The sequence below is a fragment of the Macrobrachium nipponense genome, chromosome 11 (assembly GCF_015104395.2).
Source record: "Macrobrachium nipponense isolate FS-2020 chromosome 11, ASM1510439v2, whole genome shotgun sequence".
Taxonomy (NCBI): Eukaryota; Metazoa; Arthropoda; class Malacostraca; order Decapoda; family Palaemonidae; genus Macrobrachium; species Macrobrachium nipponense.
The window spans coordinates 94,610,668-94,629,660 of NC_061087.1; the positions used below are offsets into that span (position 1 = coordinate 94,610,668).

The 18,993-nt window shown below is 37.1% G+C and overlaps 1 long non-coding RNA gene across 3 annotated transcripts in view; it reads left to right on the forward strand.

The window, feature by feature from the left end:
- The window catches only part of LOC135207483 (uncharacterized), a 38,225-nt gene extending 19,314 nt beyond the window's left edge, over positions 1-18,911 (forward strand). The window contains exons 3-6 of one of the 3 annotated variants that reach the window (XR_010312978.1): positions 1,437-1,558; positions 2,590-2,652; positions 5,195-5,327; positions 17,377-18,911. This is a non-coding gene — a long non-coding RNA (uncharacterized LOC135207483). The remainder of the gene's footprint in view (positions 1-1,436; positions 1,559-2,589; positions 2,653-5,194; positions 5,328-17,376) is intronic. The other 2 variants (XR_010312976.1, XR_010312975.1) reach the window with 2 other exon arrangements.
- Positions 18,912-18,993: the final 82 nt, after the last annotated feature.

Below are 18,993 nucleotides of genomic sequence, written 5' to 3' on the forward strand. Positions count from 1 at the left end.
TCTTGAGAGGTCTTCTCCTGTTGTCTGCTCGGCCTCAAGGAACCCGATAAAATATTCCTTAATTTGTGCAGTGCCTTCAGCTGTAACTATTCGAATTATCACAGATAATTGCAGATAATTGCAGCATGTAGGCCTATGCTTAGGATCTACAAGTTACAATTAACCTCTTGAGAATCCTTGAGAATGGGCAAATGTCAATATTAACTAATATAGCACAAAATTCTATATTAGAGTAATCCAGGAAAACGTAACATTTAAAATAATAATAAAAATTAATAATAATCTTCTTCTCAGCTTTATCCCTATTTATTCGGGGTCGCTGTTTATAATGACTCAGCGGTGCCAAAACGTGGAAATGACGTCATAATTATGGATTATTTTAACCTCATTTATGACAGGAATCAACGCAAAATAGCGCCTCCGGTTTTGACCGCGAAAAAGTGATGGATGTCCTATCCATTACTATAGATCATTGGTTTATAAGGTATATAACTCCTGAATTTCATTCGAATTTTCAACTCAGAAATATCTCCAAAAAGTGAACTTTGTTTCTTATAAAAACTATAGGCTAAGCTTATGCACACACAACACAGCTGCACACTTACCTCTACTTTGGGCTCGTTTTTCCTCTTCCTCTTTTTTTCTTTTCTTGTTTGCTGCACCTGACAGCTTGGACTGCCTCTTCATGATTGATAAAAGCTTGAATGCTTGACAGCTGCGTTGACAACTTAAGACGACTTAAAAAAAGAAGTAAAGATTGGAGTAAACACGATGCTTAGAACTTAACTAAGGTGGCGTCGCGAGCAGGCGGCTGTCTTAGTTTTAAAGCTCCTTGATACTGACGACATCTACCTATCCAGTGTTGCCAAGTTTTCCGAAACATTAAACACCGTTGCATCAAGTATTAACACTTCCATTATTCATTTATTTTCGCGTTTACACTTGTATTTATTTATTTGAATTATTCACGTAAAAATAATACTTCTCTCATTTATTTATATATTAATTTTGGATGGCAATTTGGCGCCCCCCAAGCAAATAGCGCCCCAGCGACCGCCTGTGTCGCCTGTGCCTAGAAACGGCCCTGGGTATACAGAAGGGCTCAAATGAACTGGAGGAGTCCATACATGTGCTGGAATGGTGATGAGATTTTGGGAGCTCCAGATAAAAGAGCCAATAGTATTTAGCTTTGGGTGCCTTTTTTGTCTATAAAGAGCAGTCTTAGATTTTTTACTGTTGAGTGCCTTATGATCATGGCTCTGTAACCATGTACTGAATGATATTTTGATTATCCATTTTAGTTTTGTTCTTTTCATGATATGGCAGTAGGTTTCCAACAGATGTCCCACCGTGTAATGTACTATGGTGTTACAAATTACTATCTTTGCACATATTTTCTTTTTCATTATAAATTCAAACCAGTGTCCTAACCTCAGGTTGCTTGGGTTGCCACTGCCGTATATGGGTCAAGTCACTTGTTTTAAACTCTTTGCTACAGATTGCTTGTACAGTGCAGTTGGTGCATTCATATGACTACCCATTTTATAGTAAAGCAACGGTAAGGCTTGAAAACTGTACAGTAGGATTTTCTTAATGTATTAGTCCCTTGCTATACATGGTCAAAGTTGTGCTTCCCTCTTTTTTTTTTTTTTTTTTTTTTTTTTTTTTTTTTTTTTTTTTTTTTTTATTAAAAACAGCACTGATATTTAGAACATGTTAATTTTGTTCAGTTTGTACTTGTAATCTCTTGAAGTTTTATATGTTTGCAGAAATACTAATTTTGTTCAGTTTGTACTTGTAATCTCTTGAAGTTATAATGTTTGCAGAAATACTACTTAAAATGTGACATAAAAAAACTACATTTAGTGTCAACCATTGATCATGTTATAATGTACAATTATTACACCACCTGTGCATTAATCTTTGTAAAGTTAATCCTAGTTGTAATCATTTCCTGCTGAGACTAAAGGCTTAGTTTAGGAATTTAATTTATTTAATATATCCCAGTGTTCATGAATAATAAATAAAAACAAAAGAGGTTAATCAACTGAATTATTCAACAAATCAGCAGATTGTGAGGTACAGTTGGAAAAATAAATGTTTGCTTTCATTGCAAGTGAATCTGATTGCATTAGAAATTACAGTGCTATGATAAAAGACTGCGTTTTCCCTTAATAATTATCATTAGACTAGATTATGTAATTTAGCAAACTTGTGCAAACAGGCAAGGTTGATTTTGAAAATTTAAAGAGAGTTTTATGTACGTTTACTTTTTGGATCTTTTGAGTCCGAAGTTTAGGAATGAGAAAACTCATTACATATTATGGTGCTCTTTGAAAGTGATATCACTAGAACTCATCGTCCTGTTTTCAGTGTTGGATTAAAAATGTTTGATTTTAATATACCCAATGTGATCTGCTTGCTTTAAATTTGAGAGAAATAATTGGGTATTCTTAGGATTAAACTGGAATGTGAATCATAGTGGAGATTTGTATGCAAAACTAATGGAAAAACACCTTACTAGCTCACAAGCCTAAAGTTAGAATTTTCAAATGCTGTTCTAAAATTCTTTTTATTTTTCATTTTCAGACTCGTGGTTCATGCAGGATAGAAAATGAGACATGATAAAACCACTGAAGTTATTTCCCTTTGGTAAGTAGCTTAAGTCAAGCTTATGAATTAAAAATAAAAGTATGTTAGGTCATTTCTCATGTTAGGTGACCTTGTAAAACCTGTAAGTCACCTAGTTCTTTACTTAAGTTTGGAAAGCAGTACGTACTCCTTGTTCAGTGTTGGTCTGTGTATTAGGTTGCCTGTTTCTTTGGCTTGGCATTAAAATTCAATGAAACTTCAGTTTTCATAGTTAATCCATTCCAGAAATTGTGACGAAAACTGAAGCAATAATTCCCAAAAGAAATAATGTAAATCACATTAATCCATTTCTGGCACCCAAAAATATTTTTTTAAATATGTTTTTTAGGGGATAACTATAGTTTTATACAGAAAAAAATGAGAAATAAATATAAATAACTAATGAAATGGATAAAAGAACTTTTAATATTTTTACCTTTATTGAAGACTCTTGTTGCCGTATGGAACATGACTAGGAGGGGGAGAGGTTATTGTTTGGAGGGGGAATCCCCACGGGTATCAAGGCCCTATATGGGGTTCTTGTAATGCACTGTAGGCATTACTTAAGGATCTTGGCAGCATCCCTTCGGCCCCTAGCTTGCAACTCCTTTCATGCTACTTCTGTGTTCTCTCTTCTATATTACTTTCCACCCTCTTCTAATAATTGTTTCATATTGTAACTCCTGTTACACCTTTACAACCTCCTTTACCATGAATTTTCCTTTTAGCGTTGAATGACCTCAGGTCCCAGTGCTTGGCCTCTGGCCTAAATCTTATAGTATTCCAATTCCTGTCGCACAAAATCATTTGCCGAAAATGGAACAAGGCATTGTTGAACATGTTACAGACACGTCTTGCAACAGCTTTGTTAGGGTGGTATTTCTCCAGTAAACTTTGCAACTCGCTCTACTTTGCACACATGATGTCCTTAATCACTAAAGAAGGCACACTGTGCCTTCTCTTTGATTCCTCATCTGCTGTCTGATGCTGTTCCAGTGGATGGTCTTCCAGCTCTTAGTGGTGGTTAGCTCTTCCCTGTGGTCATCCAACAACTCTTCCACATAGGCCTTGTGTATGCCACTTGCGAACTTTGCTACCAGTTCTTTCTTGATTTCAATCACGTTTCTTGTCTATTGAAGGGCTGGCACTCGGAACTTACTTTGACCCCATGGTGGCATATTTAGCAATTGCACTCAGTCCTACCTATTCTCGGTTCTGGATTTGCACAATTTTTTTTTTAAACTGTATCCACATTATTCATAGAAAATTCACCTAGTCGCATAATTTTTCATAGAGAAATAGTACTATATTTTCATATTTTCATGGCTAAATACATTTTTCATGATAAATCTTTTAAAGTAGGCAGGTATAGGCATTTTTAGACGGGTTTGATGTTGTTTGAACCATCAAAATTGTCAATTACAAGCATTTTTAGATGGGTGTCTAGTATGTATTCGTGGATTTTAGCCATGGGGCGTGTGGTCTTGTGGCCCCTAGCTCCCATGAATCCAAGGGTTCAACTGATTACAAAATGTTTTGGATGAATGCGCAGGGTGATGCTGACTTGGCATGTCCGAAAACTGATAAAATTTTGGCCAAAAAACTAGGGCATACAAAAATCGAGGTTTAACTGTTTAATTTAAAATGATAGTACTCAATTAACTTTTAAGTAACAATTTTTATATTGTAAAGTGAGGTTTTATTGTACTGTTAGTGTGAAGATTGAGAAGTGTGGTTCAGTTTGAATTTTTTTATTGATTGAAGTTTAATTTTCATACTATTGATTGGTATCCATGGGATTCCATGTAATACCATTATGGGACTACTGAAAATCAAATTAAACTAACATTATTCAGCACAAAGTTATGAAAATTATAGTTCTTTTTTCTGCAAGTACTTTAAAAGTATCTAATAAATTAATTTTTTAAATGACACTCAAGTTCTGGTAAGCGTTAATATAAATACTAACACTCCTTAGTATGAGGTGTTTTAAGGTGCATTTAGTAAGGATATAAGCAAGTATGTACTCCAAGTATAATGCTGATGTGTAATTTCTTTACTATTTTCCTTTTGTTTTTCCAAGTCCATACCGTTCTCTAACTTGTAAAGTTAGCAACTGACAAAGTTATTGTACAAAGTACACCCACCTTCTAGTAAATTCAATACTGCATATATTTATTATGCTCTGACTGACAGTAGACTGTCAATTAGCAGAGTGCATCTTGCTTTGAATTTGGACAATACTGTAATTAGACATTTGATTACGTACTTTATTTGCCGATTGTTTTACCTTCCAAAGGTCACCACTGACTTTTGTTGTACTGTAGGTAAGGAAAATATTCCTTATCAATTTTTTTTTATTATGAGAAATGATTCGGTCACCATAATTCAAAATATCAGTTCCAAATAGTTTTTCTTGCTCATTTTATTCATAAGCAAGCTGACTATTCAAGACGGTTATGATTGTCGTAAGGGTCTTTTCTCTGGGAGAAACTTTTTAGTCCTTACTTAATTTTTACTTTATATATCATTAATAGAGATCCTAATGAATTTATTTTTCCAGATACCCATGTGAATGGAAAGTGATAGCTATGGAACTTGCTCAGCCATGATTAGCTATAAAAGTGTCTTGAGGGTTGATATCATTGCATTCTGAGCTGCAAGTCTTTGCCACATACCACTGATACCACACACAGGTGAAATTTTTTCTAAACTATTTGAATACTTGTGGTGTAGAAAGAAAACTGATTTATTGACACTATAAATATCTTTGTAGTTGTCGTAAATCTTATTTAAAAAATTAAAAGCAGTAAATATTGAACAAATTAAGGATGTATACTCATTCATTAGGTGAAAGTACACATAATTATTTGTATTTTGTATTCACATAAGACTAAATACATACTAGAATATGCAGAAGCTAGGTACTGTGCCCTACCTCTAAGTAGGTGGAAATATAATCCACAATGATGTAAAATCTTTATGTAGTTATATAAAATATATATTTCTTGTACAGTAAATTAAATATTTCAACCATTAGCTGAACAAGACCACTGCTGATGGTTGAAAGCTTTAATTTACTATAGAAGAAATATAGTATATTTTATATAACTACATAAGGATTTTACATCATTGTGTATTACATCCCAATACAGCGGTACCTCGACATACGAAAGGCTCAGCTTACGAAAAACTCGAGATACGAAAGCAAATATGAAAATTTTTTTTGCTCTACATACAAAAATTGTTCAAGATACGAAAGGTTGTTGCTGTAAAGTCCTGAGATTCGCCCAGACCACTGATAAGAATTTTAAAACTCGCGTACCGCCAACTTAGTAGACTCGCCACCATCCTCCCACTCTCCCATTGGTTCCTGATGCTAGTCACCGCTATAAGATCCTGCTCTCCTATTGGTCAGCATCTCTCCCATGATCCCATCATGCATCTACTAGCGGCGTGCTTTTTCGGCCACTCGGCGGCATCATCGGTATCGTAAGCGCGTGGAATTCATTCGTTCTATACGATTTCGTTTATTAACGTAAATTTGTTAGGGATTTCGTTGTAGTACTACTTTATCGTGTTGTGTGAGAACTTTACTACATATGTATACGTACTACATAACTTAACCCTCTTACGCCGAAGCCCTAAAAATCAAAACCTTTCCTGTATGCCGGCGTTAGTTTGGAGTGAGCGCGGAAGCGGAAAAAATAATTTTTTCAAAAAATCACGGCGCGCTTAGTTTTCAAGATTAAGAGTTCATTTTTGGCTCCTTTTTTTTCATTGCCTGAAATTTAGTATGCAACCATCAGAAATGAAAAATAATATCATTATCATATGTAAATAATGCGATATATTGTAGCGAAAAAAAAATCATACATAATTGTATTCAAAGCGCGCTGTGCGAAAAACGGTTAAAGCTAACGAGTTACTTTTTTTTCGTTGTATTGTACACTAAATTGCGATCATTTTGATATATAACACATTGTAAAACGATAAAAGCAACACAGAAAAAATATTATCACAAAATAATGCATGAATCCTTAACGCGCGGACATGAAAAGTTTTTTCAAAAATTCACCGTAAATCTAAATATTGTTCTATTGAGACTTCCAATTTGTTTCCAAATGAAGACAAATGATTGAATATTACGATACTGTAAGAGTTTTAGATTAGAATTGCATATTTCGACCATTTCGGACAAGTTAAAGTTGACTAAATGTAGAAATTTTTATATATATATTTTTTATATGCCAATATTTCAAAAATGAGAAACGCTACAACCTTCAAATATTTTTTGTTGTATTATTCATGAATTTGCGCACATTTTCATATATGAAACTATAAAACGCCTAATATGAAAAGGAGCAAATATTAGGATAATGCGACGTACGCATTTCGGAGACTTGCGGCCGCGAATCGGCGCGCGAAGGGAAGGAAAAAGTTTTTTTCAAAAATTCACCATAAATTGAAATATTGTTCTAGAGACTTCGAATTTGTTTCAAAATAAAGATAAATGACTAAATATTACTAGATCGTAAGAGTTTTAGCTTACAATTACGTTTTTCGACCATTTCGGTTGAGTCAAAGTTGACCATACATAGTTTTTTTCCTAATTATCGTGATTTGTATGCAAATATTTCGAAAATGAGAAAAGCTACAACCTTCAATTATTTTTTGTTGTATTGTTCATGAATTTGCGCACATTTTCATATATAAAACACTATAAAAAGCCTAATATGAAAAGGATCAAATATTAGGATAATGCGACGTATGCATTTCGGAGATTTGCGGCTGCGAATCTGCGCGCGGAGGGAAGGAAGAAGTTTTTTTTTTAAATTCACCATAAATTGAAATATTGTTCTAGAGACTTCGAATTTGTTTCAAAATAAAGAGAAATGACTGAATATTACTAGACCGTAAGAGTTTTAGCTTACAATTACGTTTTTCAACCATTTCGATTGTGTCAAAGTTCACCGTACGTAGTTTTTTTCCTAATTATTGTGATTTGTATGCAAATATTTCGAAAATGAGAAAAGCTACAAGCTTCAATTATTTTTTGTTGTATTGTTCATGAATTTGTGCACATTTACATTTTCATATATAAAACTCTATAAAAAGCCTAATATGAAAAGGATCAAATATTAGAATAATGCGACGTACACATTTCGGAGATTTGCGGCCGCGAATCGGCGCACAGAGGGAAGGAAAAAGTTTTTTTCAAAAATTCACCATAAATCGAAATATTGTTTTAGAGAATGACTAAATATTTAGACCGTAAGAGTTTTAGCTTACAATTACGTTTTTCGACCATTTTGGTTGAGTCAAAGTTGACCGTAGGTAGTTTTTTTCCTAATTATCGTGATTTGTATGCAAATATTTCGAAAATGAGAAAAGCTACAACCTTCAATTATTTTTTGTTGTATTGTTCATGAATTTGCGCACATTTTCATATATAAAACACTATAAAAAGCCTAATATGTAAAGGATCAAATATTAGGATAATGCAACGTACGCATTTCAGAGATTTGCGGCCGTGAATCTGCGCGCGGAGGGAAGGAAGAAGTTTTTTTTTTAAATTCACCATAAATTGAAATATTGTTCTAGAGACTTCGAATTTGTTTCAAAATAAAGAGAAATGACTGAATATTACTAGTCCGTAAGAGTTTTAGCTTACAATTACGTTTTTCGACCATTTCAATTGAGTCAAAGTTGACCGTACATAGTTTTTTTCCTAATTATTATGATTTGTATGCAAATATTTCGAAAATGAGAAAAGCTACAAGCTTCAATTATTATTTTTTTGTATTGTTCATGAATTTGCGCACATTTTCATATATAAAACTCTATAAAAAGTCTAATATGAAAAGGATCAAATATTAGGATAATGCGACGTACTCATTTCGGAGATTTGCGGCCGCGAATCGGCGCGCGGAGGGAAGGAAAAAGTTTTTTTTCAAAAATTCACCATAAATCGAAATATTTTTTTAGAGAATGACTAAATATTTAGACCGTAAAAGTTTTAGCTTACAATTACGTTTTTTGACCATTTTGGTTGAGTCAAAGTTGACCGTACGTAGTTTTTTTCCTAATTAACGTGATTTGTATGCAAATATTTTGAAAATGAGAAAAGCTACAACCTTCAATTATTTTTTGTTGTATTTTTCATGGATTTGCACATATTTTCATATATAAAACTCTATAAAAATCCTAATATGAAAAGGAGCAAATATTAGAATAATGCAACGTACGCATTTAGGAGATTTGCGGCCGCGAATCGACGCGCGGAGGGAAGGAAAAAGTTTTTTTTCAAAAATTCACCATAAATCGAAATATTTTTTTAAGAGAATGACTAAATATTTAGACCGTAAAAGTTTTAGCTTACAATTACGTTTTTCGACCATTTTGGTTGAGTCAAAGTTGACCGTACGTAGTTTTTTTCCTAATTAACGTGATTTGTATGCAAATATTTTGAAAATGAGAAAAGCTACAACCTTCAATTATTTTTTGTTGTATTTTTCATGGATTTGCACATATTTTCATATATAAAACTCTGTAAAAATCCTAATATGAAAAGGAGCAAATATTAGAATAATGCAACGTACGCATTTAGGAGATTTGCGGCCGCGAATCGATGCGCGGAGGGAAGGAAAAAGTTTTTTTTCAAAAATTCACCATAAATCGAAATATTTTTTTAGAGAATGACTAAATATTTAGACCGTAAAAGTTTTAGCTTACAATTACGTTTTTCGACCATTTTGGTTGAGTCAAAGTTGACCGTACGTAGTTTTTTTCCTAATTAACGTGATTTGTATGCAAATATTTTGAAAATGAGAAAAGCTACAACCTTCAATTATTTTTTGTTGTATTTTTCATGGATTTGCACATATTTTCATATATAAAACTCTATAAAAATCCTAATATGAAAAGGAGCAAATATTAGAATAATGCAACGTATGCATTTAGGAGATTGCGGCCGCAAATCGACAGCGCGGAGGGAAGGAAAAAGTTTTTTTTCAAAAATTCACCATAAATCGAAATATTTTTTTAGAGAATGACTAAATATTTAGACCGTAAAGTTTTAGCTTACAATTACGTTTTTCGACCATTTTGGGTTGAGTCAAAGTTGACCGTACGTAGTTTTTTTCCTAATTAACGTGATTTGTATGCAAATATTTTGAAAATGAGAAAAGCTACAACCTTCAATTATTTTTTGTTGTATTTTTCATGGATTTCACATATTTCATATTATAAAACTCTATAAAAATCCTAATATGAAAAGGAGCAAATATTAGAATAATTGCAACGTACGCATTTAGGAGATTTGCAGGCCGCGAATCGACGCGGAGGGAAGGAAAAAGTTTTTTTTTCAAAAATTCACCCATAAATCGAATATTTTTTTGAGAATGACTAAATATTTAGACCGTAAAAGTTTTAGCTTACAGTTACGTTTTTCGACCATTTGTTGAGTCAAAGTTGACCGTACGTAGTTTTTTTCCTAATTAACGTGATTTGTATCAAATATTTTTGAAAATGAGAAAAGCTACAACCTTCAATATTTGTTGTATTTTTCATGGATTTGCACATATTTTCATATATAAAAACTATAAATCCTAATATGAAAAGGAGCAAATATTAGAATAATGCACATACGCATTTAGGAGATTTGCTGCCGCGAATCGACGCGCGGAGGGAAGGAAAAAGTTTTTTTTCAAAAATTCACCATAAATCGAGATATTGTTCTAGAGACTTCGAATTTGTTTCAAAATGAAGATAAATGACTGAAGATTACTAGACTGTTATGTATTTTGCTTACCCAAAAATACCAACATAAAATATATATATATATATATATATATATATATATATATATATATATATATCTATATATATCTATATTATATATATATATATATATATATATATATAGATATATATATATATATATATATATATTTATTTATTTATATTTATTTATTATTTATTTCACTTTATTTATTTATTTATTCACTCACTCACTCACTCACTCACTCACTCACTCACTCACTCACTCACACTCACTCACTCACTCATTCATTCTTCATTCATTCATTCATTCATTCATTCATTCTTTCCTTACTTACTTCTTACGTACTTACTTTTACTACTTCCTTTACTTACTTACTTACTTACTTACTTATTTACTTATTTTACTTATTTATTTATTTACGGCTGATGGGTTGGTGGGCGCGGTCCCGTGCGCCCTCCCCTGTCCGTCGCTGACTCTTACTTCAATAAAAGACTGCACTGTGGTACTTGCGGTCACACTCCCTGAACCTGCATAGAGCTATTCTGCAGGTGCGACAGAAGAACCGGGTGTCTCTCCTTCTGCCATTCATATGGCACACCCGGCACCGTTTCTGCCTGCGCCCTTCTAGGAGCTTCAGTGTGTGATCCCCTGGCAGCAGCCGACACGCAGGGTCCACTACCCGACGAGAAGGGGTGCGGGCGGGGCCGGCAGCAGGGGCGTCGGCAGCAGGGGCATCGGCAGCAGGGGCGGCGGCAGCAGCAGGATGACTGAAGTTGGCCCTCCTAAGGTCTGCCCTTTCCTCTATGGGCAGATCTACAGCTCGGGGCAGTGGGGCAGACATGGAAGGCCACTCATCGGGATCAAAGTTGATGAGGGCATCCCCGGCTGCCTCGAGGAACTGTAAGTGGGTCATCCTTCGGAGATCGGGACCGTAGTACCCCCAGTAGAGTATGTAGGCATTTTGGAGGGCCAACTGCAGAATGTATTTGAGGAGCTTCTGGGTCCACCTCCTGTTTCTCCTGGCGAAGGGATAATACTGGATGAGTTGATCAAAGAGATCAACTCCTCCCATGTGCTTATTGTAGTGCCCAATGACGGTAGGGCGCTGTACACAAAACTGCTCATACACAACTTGGCCCTGTCGACGTGTCTTCTTCCGCTGTACGATCTCCTCTTGGACGGGTTCATGGCTCCTCGTAATCATGGGGACGAGTCGGACACCCTTCCAACAGATGACGAAGACAGCTCCTTTCCGCTGCCACTGTGTCTCTCCTCTTGCCAGATGTTGCGGATAGCTAGCGAACCTCTTGAGGACATTCGGGGCCCCACGCACCAACCGAAGGGTGCCACTGACGTGAACACCTGCTTCATACAGTTCCTGGGCCAGGGATACCGAGTTATAATAATTATCCATAAACAGGTGGTATCCCTGGTTACGGAAACGATCCACAAGCCTGAAAACAGTTTCACGCATCTTGGAGAAGACCCTGGAATACACTAAGAAGTCCACGACGTATCCAGTGTTGGCCTCGGTAATAAAAAAAATTTCACTCCATATTTCTTTGGCTTCTTGGGGTTATACACTTTAATGCTTAGACGTCCTTTGTAAGGCATCATCCCCTCATCCAAAGAAAGGTTCTTTCCAGGAACCATGAGAGTTTTACAACGTTCACGAATGTAATCCAACACTGGGCGCACTAAAATGAGGCGATCGGAGTTATTCCGGGGTATGGCCCTTTGGTTGAAGGCGTTGAAATACCTGTCCAACGCCAGGAAAGTATCACAGGGCATAACGCCGGGCACATTGGGCGTACCTAAGAAAAAGTTACACCTCCAATATTGCCTGACATCAGCAGCAGGCATCAATCCCAAAAAAAATGTGGAGCCCCACAAAATGAGCCATGTCAGTGAGGTTGCAGCCTCGCCAGCGATACGATAATGTCGTGCGCAGTTCATCATGGCAGTACCTAGCGTAGTCCGCCATCTCTGCTACCAGGTACTCCAGCAATTCCCACGTAAGGAACAGCTGAACGAACCCCAGAGGAGTCAGGGGAACAGGTACGGTGAGCCCAGGATTTGCCGTGAATGGGTGCATGTTAGGTGGTGTGGGATCCTCTGTCCACCCATCGTCGCTCTCGGATGACCGACCTTCACCTTGGCTGGCGCAACTATCCGACCTTCACGGGCACGATTTCGCACACGAACCCCCCACTGGCTCATATCACTCACTTAAGCCTTCGCTTTCTGTATCGTCATCCGCGACAAAACTAGACCCCATATCCTCGTCCTCCCCCTCCTCAGATTCCCCCTCATACGCATTAAAACCACTGAATTCTAGTTCACTTTCGGGATGTGAGCCTCGAACGGACATTGGGGGCAAATATTCGTCATCACTATCATTGGGAGTTATGTCCTCATCACTAGATGACCAACCGCCATCAAAATGAGGACTTGCGACATACTCTCTATCGAGCTCCGATAAATATTCGTCTATGTCCCTTGGTTGGAGCCCTCCCAAATTCCTACGAATGCCCCTAAGGACGGCCCGATGCTTCCTAGGGGTTACTAAAGGCACATGAGACACTAAAAGCACTTTCATCCACACGTGGTCTCACAGAACGGCGTTGAGGAGCCAGGTCATGTTGGGTGCTTGGTCCTTCCCCAGCATCCAAGTCCAAAACTCGCCTTACACGATCCCTTCCGACGGGTAAAACGCGCCTTTCACGTTCCATACGACGTTGAGACATCTCTATGAACGTCCTGTAGCAACACAAATGTTCAAAGTCTCGCACAAGTTCAGTCAAACACGATTGCGCCAAAAGATCGTTGTCGGATGATGCGTCGCTGATGCTGGCTGAAGCGAGAAGGAAGGATTTCGCGCATGCGCACTTGGGTCACACTTCTAAACAAAACAACACCTCGATCCGTGAACTCCCAGCATCCCCTGAGCCGCGTGATTCAAAAGTTTTCGGCTGGTAGGCCTATAAGTATTTTTCCGCGAATTTAAAAAAAAACTTTTTTGAGTCGACGTATAATACGTCCAATCGGCATACGGGAGACATTTTGACTCGACGTTTAATACGTCCAATCGGCGTAAGAGGGTTAATTACATACAGTATATACATAGTCATGGGTCCCAAGAAAGTTGACGTAGGAAAGAAGAGGATGCTTTCTTTGGAGACAAAAACGGAGATAATAAAAAAGTATGAAGCTGGCATGCGATTGAGTGTGATCGCCAAGGAATACCGCTGAAATCCGTCGATAATAGGCACCATCCTTAAGCAGAAGGATGCCATCAAAGCAGCTACACCTTCCAAGGGCATGACTATTTTGTCTAGCAAGAGGAGCCACGTGCACGACGAGATGGAACGGCTGCTTCTTGTCTGGATAAAAGACAAAGAAATCGCTGGCGATACGATAACCGAGACGGCAATCTGCCACAAGGCCAGCGCTATTTTCGGCGATTTGATTGCCCAGGCCGAAGACGACGGAGAAGGGACATCGACGCCAACCCCAGAGTTCAAGGCTTCCCATGGGTGGTTCGAAAAATTCCGTAAACGGACTTGCATCCATTCAGTGGTGCGGCATGGGGAGGCGGCCAGCTCAGACCAAAAAGTGGCCGAAGCCTTTATTAAGACGTTTGACCAGATGACAATCAAGGAAGGCTACAGTTCTCAGCAAGTCTTCAACTGTGATGAGACTGGCCTTTTTTGGAAAAAAATGCCTCGTCGGACGTATATCATGCAGGAAGAGAAGAAGCTACCTGGGCATAAGCCTATGAAAGACAGTGCTAAAGGAGAAGCTTCTGATGATGTGGAGGGCTAATGTGAAAGCCTGGGTAACGAGACTTTTGTTCACAGTGTGGGTAAATCTGTGTTTCTGCCCGACAGTGAAGAAATTCTTGGAAGAGAAGTGCCTCCCTCTGAAATGTCTGCTGGTGTTGGACAATGCCCCTGCTCACCCTCCTGGCCTCGAGGAAGATACCCTAGCGGAGTATTCTTTTATCAAGGTTCTTTATCTTCCGCCTAACACCACCCCTCTCCTCCAGCCCTAGGACCAGCAAGTGATATCGAACTTCAAGAAGCTGTCTACTAAACATCTTTTCAAGAGATGTTTCGACATCACCGATACCACAAACCTCACCTTGCATGAATTTTGGAAGGAGCGTTTCGATGTTGTCATATGCATCCAACTTGTCGATCAAGCATGGCAGGAGATTTCGAGGCGAACCTTGAATTCTTTGTGGAGGAAACTCTGGCCTGATGCCGTATCCACCCGAGACTTCGAGGGATTCGACATGGGCGAAGCTGGTGCTGGAGATTCAGGAACAGTTGACGATCCTGAAACTGTTTCGCAACCAGATCTTGACAAGATCGTTGCACTTGGCAAGTCCATGGGGCTGGTCGTCAATGAGGACGACATCAGTGACCTTCTCGAGGAGCACCAAGAGGAGCTTATGACGGATGACCTGAAGGAGTTGGAGGCCATGCAACATAATGTCGTTCAAGAAGAGTTCTCTAGCAGTGGTGAGGAGGAGGACGACGACCCTATGACAACGGCAGAAATTAAGGATGCTCTAGCTGCTTTTCATAAGGTGCAATCATTTGTAGAAAAGAGACACCCTGAAAAGGCTTACACAGGTCGTATGCTTGCGCAGTTCGATGACGTTTGCCTGAGTCGTTTTCAGGAACATTGTGAAAAGTAGGCAGAAGCAATCTTCCTTGGATAGTTATTTTTTAAAGAGGCCTTTTGTAGGAGTAAGCAAAAAGGAAGATCCAATTGATACTACGAAAAAACAGAAAGTTGAAAGTGGTGAAGAAATTGAAATTTTGTAAAAAAGAAAACGTAAAGTATAAAAAAAAAAAATAAATGTAAAAATCCAAAAAAGACAAAAAAAAAATTATTTTAAGTTTTTTGTAAGTTAAGTGTTACAGTTTTGTTAATGTATTTTGTAAAGTTTAGTTTATGTTTCCTAACATTTTTTAATGTGTTTCGTAAAGTTAAGTGTACGTACTATAAGAAGTTTTCTGCCGTTTGTCCTCCTCTGTCGCCACTTTCGGAGACAGCCTCACTTGAAAGGTAAGGTTCCACATTTTACTACATACGTACGTATGTACGTACAGTATTTCTTGTATACCATGTACACTAATACACTATATTTACAGGTACGTACATATTAGTACTAGTACGTATTAAGTTGGGTATTGAATGGTCCGAATTGTTGTAGTATTTCATTGTTTATTGGTCAATTTAGCTTTATTATAAAATTTCCTGGGGTGTTTTTGTAGAGCTTGGAACGGATTAGCCATTTTACATGTAAAATGCGGTTCAAGATACGAAAACCTCATGATACGAAAGCAGCCTTGGAACGGATTAATTTCGTATCTCAAGGTACCACTGTACTAGAATAATTACCCATAAGTTTTTTTTAGAAAGTACTGCTATACATACTGGATGGAAATATAGCTTTGTCAAAATTAGCACATAAAAACATAAGTACTTACTATATTTACGTACTAGTTTCATTTGAGTTTAAATAGACAATTTATTTTATTTTCAGTGGCAATTAATTTTACCCCCTTTTTTGTGTACAAATTTATCGATATTTAGTGAATGGTGGAAGGAAATTAAATCATCAGTTACATCAGTGTCGAGCTCTAGTGGGTGCATTAGTGTTGCATATTCACCCATGAAATTGGGCTTAATCTAAAATTGACACTAGAATAGCAATTTTCTTTACTCCCAAAGGTAAGGAGAAAAGGGATACTGGGCTTGTTGGAGGAAATCCTGCTCAAAAGGAGTTAGCTTGCAAGTAATGATTGTTGTGATCTTAAGACCAGGATTCCAAAAATGCTGCTTTGTCTTTCCAGTCATGATTAATTACCTGGAAGATTGCCTTTGTTGATGGAAGTGTCATCTTTACGTTTTAGTTTTCTGTAAAGGAAACTATTGTGCTGGCTTTCTGTCTGTCCACACATTTCCCTGTCCACACTTTTTCTCTCCACCCTCAGATCTTAAAAACTACTGGGCTAGAGGACTGCAAATAGGTATGTTGATCATCCAACCTCCAGTTGTCAAACATCTAGCCCCAGTAGTTTTTATTTTATTTAAGGTTAATTTTGGCTATAATCTTGCCTCTGGCAACAATATAGGGTAGGCCACCGCTGGGCGGGGGTTAAAGTTTCAAGAGCCACGGCTCATACAGCATTATACCAACACCACTGAAAGATAGATGTATTTTAAGTGTACTGAGGATGTATGCTTTAGCGACTGTTTATAAAACTCAATTGCGCTGAAGAAAATTCTGAGCATTTTTTACTTGTTCCATATTCTGATTAGATTGTTTGTAATATATAAAGGTCAGAGGTCATTGTTTATGAGATACGTAGAGGTTTTTATTCAAATTATCAATGCTGTTTTTCTTTTGACATGCTGGTGGTTATGTAGGTAATATACAATTTACCACAATTTACTATGACATTTCCTTTGTAAGGGTCTTTTGGTGTTAATATATATGCTCTTAATTTTAAAGAGGTCTCTAATATTACTTTGTATATCTTAAGGAAGTCATGGGTTTGTATTTGTAAAATATGATGATGTGGGTACTAGAAATTTAATTATTTACATACATAATAGAAACTCAACTGTTCTCTTGTTTACTGATCCAGGTTTGGTATGTGTTATTATCCTGTCAGTTGACAACTCGTATCTGGAACTAAATTATCAGGAAATCACTTGTTGGCATAAAGGAACAATGATTGTGTGCCCAGTTTTGAAGACATTAATTTACAGACGTGATTGTCCTTTAATTACAAATAGCATCCTTAAATTAGGAATTGATTTTTTTACTTACTTTTTGTTGTATTAAGAGCAGAATGATTGTTTTTAATCATTTAATGTTTATGGAATATGTAGTCATGAAGTAAGATCAAAATATAGGTGTACTTATATTTGTTCAGGTGAAATTGATACAACTTGGAAATGGGAAACTCACAAGAATCATCTGTGTATTGGCTATGGAAGGGCAGGTGAGGATAAGCAGCAGCAGACAACGAAGTGGAAGCTGTCATCACTCAAGAGATCAGTTCAAGGTGTTTGTAATTACTACAGAAGTTGAAGTGAGCATCTCAGTAAAGGAGGTATTATCATGGTAATCAAGTTTTTGCAAATTTGCTTTTCTTGCCACTTTAGGACCTTTGTTTTTCTCAGTAAAGACAAGGGGGCAAAGTATCATTATTTTCAATAAAAATCATTGTAACTAAATTTTCATAGCTGTAGGTGAATTCCAAAATTTTAAATATGCTGGGGTATGATGAAGACTTTTATATGTATGTCAAGCTTTGCTGCCAAACTTAAATTTTCATAGCTGTAGGTGAATTTTAAAATTTTAGAAACTGCTAGGGTAATGGTGAAGATATGAATACATTTAATTAAATGTCGAAGATTTGCAGCAAAACCAGGTTTAACTACCAGTTTAGGAAGTCAGTCATAGTGTACCCATGTATTTACTTGTTAATAATATTGCTGTTGTTTGTTCTAGGTTGGTTACTGTCTACTATCCATAACCACTTGTCTGTCTTCATCTTAACAAAAATGGGTCAGATCCTGACAATAGCTCATTGTATTCTGAGCAGCTTTTAATAAGTATCCTTCCACTGGTGACCTGTGGAGAGACTCGCTAGACCAATATGGTTCTCAAGCTTGCCCTACAAACCAAACAATCTCCAACAGACTGTATTCAGTGCTTAAGCTCTGCCTTGCTTTCACTCAAAAGCTCAACATTGACCTCCAATCAGTAATGAAGCATGATTCTTGCACCATCTCCTAGCAACCTACAGACTAAGGACGATCATGCCTACTGATATGAGAACCCATTAAGAGACCAAATATGGCACTTAAGCTCTAACTAGCTCTCTCAAACATGAAAAAGGCATCTCATTGGTGTATAGACAAAAGCTTAAAACTGAGCCTGTTGTTAAAGAGACACTATGGAGGAATATACCACTAATATGCATAAAGCATGTTTATAGTTTGGATCCGACCTGCTTATTTCACAAGATTTAGACTTACCAGTCTAAATCTTTGACAAGCAAGCATGTCAGATCAGCTATACAAATAATTTATCAATTTTGTGATATTTTCCTCCATTCTCTCTTAAGCTCTTAGTCCATTAAACCCCAGAATCTGAGGGAAGAACAGAGCTCGTCTATATCATGCTATTGACATACCTTTTTCATGCTCATGTGTGTTTGCTAGCTAGAGCTTAAGAGATATATTTGGTCTGTAATGGGTTTTCATATCAGTAGGCATGATCGTCTTTAGTCCTTAGGTTGCTAGATGGTGTGAGAACTGTGCTCCATCTACTGATGGAGGACATTCTTAAGCTTTTGAGAGAGAGCCAGAGCTCAGTGCTTGACTGATTACACTCTTGGAGGATGTTGGTTTATTAGGGCAAGACTGAGTGAGAACCATATAATACTCTAGGTGAAGTGTAATTATTGTGTACAACCAATATTAAGTTATGCAGTATTCTCTAATTTGTGCCTGGCCTCTAAAAATACAGAAGCAGAAATTTT